This window comes from Theobroma cacao, chromosome 1 (genome assembly GCF_000208745.1).
Source record: "Theobroma cacao cultivar B97-61/B2 chromosome 1, Criollo_cocoa_genome_V2, whole genome shotgun sequence".
NCBI lineage: Eukaryota > Viridiplantae > Streptophyta > Magnoliopsida > Malvales > Malvaceae > Theobroma > Theobroma cacao.
Genome location: NC_030850.1, coordinates 21005637 through 21007966, shown reverse-complemented (window position 1 = coordinate 21007966; position 2330 = coordinate 21005637). Strand labels below are relative to the sequence as shown.

At 34.3% G+C, this 2330-nt stretch overlaps 1 long non-coding RNA gene across 1 annotated transcript; it reads left to right on the top strand.

The window, feature by feature from the left end:
- Positions 271-1965, top strand: LOC108662040. The gene is made up of 2 exons (XR_001927819.1): positions 271-307; positions 1727-1965. It is a non-coding gene; the product is annotated as an uncharacterized LOC108662040 (long non-coding RNA).

The following is a 2330-nucleotide window of genomic DNA, read 5'->3' as shown; positions in this document are numbered from 1 at the left end:
TTCCTTTCTTCTCCAAACTTCTTGAGCACTAAATTTACAGCCTTTAACCCCAATTTCCAACACATCTAAACCCTAGGAGGAGAAGAAAGAAAAAGAGAGAAAGGAAGAAAAATAGCTTGGTTTTGGTGATTCAAGCAAGGAACGGTAAGAATTCTTGTTTTTGGCTTAAGTAGTCTTTGAAAATGAGTTAGTGACTTAGAGAAATGTCTTGTGGCAGCAAAGATTGGCTTGATTGGAGAAAAATTGGTAACATATAAGCCAATAAACCCGTGGGTACATGAAGGACTCAAAGTGGAAAAGGAAAACGGTAAGCTTACCACTATGTTTTAAAGCCTATGGTTAGTTGAATATTGTGAGGAATTATGGTTGTTGAAAGAATCTATTTTCCTAAGCTAGTTGAAATTATTAAGATTGTATGGCATGTTGTTTGAAAGAAATGAAAAAGGAATATTGTGGATGGAGGATTGAGAAACAAAGTATTGAAAGTTAGATAGATAACGATGCATGTAAACTAGGAAATAATCGAGTGAAAGTGAGAATGATTGTTGCTGCCATGTATGAGGATTATGTGCGGAAATATAAGACGAATTTGAATGAAAATGGCTAGAAAAGGTTAATATGGGTGCTAGGGTCATAATTAAGTTGCATGTAATTATAATTTAAAGAATTACGCAAGAAAAGGATAAAGGCAACTTTGGTAAAAATGTGTCAAAATATAAGTTAGTTGACTAAGGATTCGTGATTGAAGGAAAAAAAGAAGTAAGAATGATGTACACTAAAGGTATTGCATTTGAATTATTGCTAGGAAATACAAAGGTAAAGTTAGAGCACTATAGTGGGGTGCTAGAGGAAATGACGAGCGATCGGCCAGTAAAAATATTTAGAGATACCTCGAACAAATAGCGACTTAATATCTCGTTGTTGCCGGGTGAGTGAACTTGCATTAAATGTTTTGGGAGTAAGGCACATGTGGTTGATTGAGACATTTTAATTGTTTTTCTATAAAAATGCATGGGAACAAGCCTTTAGTGAAATGCTTTGTGATATGGAACATGATTGTGATGAATCTATGTACCTCTATATTATACTAATATGTAAACATGATTGTGATGAATCTATGTACCTCTATATTATACTAATATGTATATATATAAAAAATAGTAATATATGATATGTATTGTTAAGTAATTTTGTGTAATTGATGTAACCGTGCATGTGCAGAGTGGGCAGTGCACATGCCGGTTGAATGACAATGTTGTGACAATTACAACCGTATGATGTGTGTGTAGGGAGTGCACGTTGGCTGAGTGAGGTGTTGGTATTCGTGTTTATATATATATATGTACATGTGTAATAGAAGGTTTATGAATATAGTACATGGTTGTAATGTATGTGGAATCTTGCATGTTGAACATTGAAAGTTGCTAAGTATTTTCAAATTGATGTTTATTGCAATGAGAAATGTGCGGTCACATTGCTACCTTGCATGAGTTCTGATATAATTTTTTTTCACTCTTCTATCTTCACGATTGAGCATGGGTCTTTACAACACTAAGAGTTTACTAATCAATGTTCGAAACAAGGGGTTTAAGAAAGAAATTATACTAAATTGCATTGTTTTCAAAATAAGTGCATCATGATTTTTAAACCTTCCTTAACGTTGCTTGTTCCCTTCCTATGTTCACTCATTGAGTTTATACTCATGTTTTTAAAATTCATGTTTTAGGTTTTCTGAGTTAAAGGTGATTGGATCCTAGGACGAGGTGCTCTTCCCTATCCATTACTCGGTAGGTTTAACGTGGCACTAAATGTTAGCAACCGTGCCCAGAGTCACTCCGCTGACGGTCAAGGTTTAATCATGTGTATATGAATACTTGGTGTGAAATACTAAGAATCATTTGTTAATCTATATATGAATATAATGGTTGATGATACCATTATGAATGCATGATTGGGTTTTATGAATTGTTTTCAAAGGAATGGTATTTGAACATTACAAACTTTGGATTCTAAAGGAATAGGGATTAATGTATAAGATCAATTTAGTAGGCTTGCTTGGGCTTAGTGGGTTGAGCCCATTGGGTCCTTACACCGGTCATGGCTCGGGAATTGGGCTGTGACACTTATGTAGATAAAGACCTTGGAACATAATGGCCTTGCAAAAAAATTATAAAGGTTATAATCATAAGATTCTTATGCATCAAAACCTTGTTCCTAAATATGTTCCTAGTCATTGTATTGTCAAGAAGAAGGACATTGAGAATGCTCAAAGGCTAGTACATGCTAAGCATTCTTACTTTGGAAGTAAACAACTGATCTTATAGGTTGAA